Consider the following 1,351-nt stretch of genomic DNA (forward strand, 5'->3'; position numbering starts at 1 on the left):
ACGGGAACATGTTCAAATTTTAACACGCCTCTCAGCACGACCAATTACATTAAAATTCATCGCAAAAGTCAGAATTCTCCAATTTTTGAAAAATTCACTATATTCACTGTAAGTACCTCGCTAGACAGTGGAGACCTCAGATTTTACGGGAACATGATCAACTTTCGACACACCTCTCAGCACGAGCAGTTACATAGAAATCCATCAGGAAAGTCGTGCTGTGAAGAGGTCTTTCGACTAAGAAAAATGGTGGTGTGAGGAGGAGTCACCTAAATCAGAGAAAAATACTCTTATAGGAGACTGCTACGAAAGACATTTCTGAGTCCACTGGCCCTAGTCCCCTAATAAGTGTATTTCTGTTTGTTTTAAGAAGGTCCTCCTGACATCACCAATCTTCTGTCTTCAATCCTAACCCCAACGTTAACCCTAACGCTAACCCTAACCCTACCTCCCTCAGGGGCAGTTCTATGGTTATGATCCCACGGTAGGCAGAAAAACTATCCCAATCTAGGTTTTCTTGTATGCTGACTCCATTTTAAATGCTTTTACTTGAGTCTGACAAAGGCAAAGCCAAATACTCACCCCTATATGGACGGGGAAGCAAAGTGCGGATTTTGGTAGGTCGGCATTTTCAATCAGGAATGTTGCCATTCGAAAGAGCGTCCAAAAAAACTTGGTTGGGACACATTTATTTTAGAAATTAGCGACCTAACCAGAAGTGCACTTTTTGGTGGGCCTACCCTACCCCCCTCAGGAGCAGTTCTATGGTTATAATACCACGGAAGGCACAAAACCTATCCCAAACTAGGTTTTCTTGTATGCTGATTCCATTTTCAATGTGTTTCCTTGACTCTGACGAAAGCAAAGCCAAATACTCACCCCTATATGGACGGGGAAGCAAAGTGCGGATTTTGGTAGGTCGGCATTTTCAATCAGGAATGTTGCCATTCGAAAGAGCGTCCAAAAAAACTTGGTTGGGACACATTTATTTTAGAAATTAGCGACCTAACCAGAAGTGCACTTTTTGGTGGGCCTACCCTACCCCCCTCAGGAGCAGTTCTATGGTTATAATACCACGGAAGGCACAAAACCTATCCCAAACTAGGTTTTCTTGTATGCTGATTCCATTTTCAATGTGTTTCCTTGACTCTGACGGAAGCAAAGTCAAATACTCACCTCTATATGGACGGGGAAGCAAAGTGCGGATTTTGGTAGGTCGCCATTTTCAATCGGGAATGTTGCCATTCGAAAGAGCGTCTAAAAGAACTTGGCTGGAACACATTTTTGCTATAAATTGTTGACCTAAGTATATAAGCAAGTATATAAGCAAATACTCGTTACATAGCATAAA

This window comes from Pavona decussata, unplaced genomic scaffold (assembly GCF_977016875.1).
Source record: "Pavona decussata unplaced genomic scaffold, jaPavDecu1.1 SCAFFOLD_3813, whole genome shotgun sequence".
Taxonomy (NCBI): domain Eukaryota; kingdom Metazoa; phylum Cnidaria; class Anthozoa; order Scleractinia; family Agariciidae; genus Pavona; species Pavona decussata.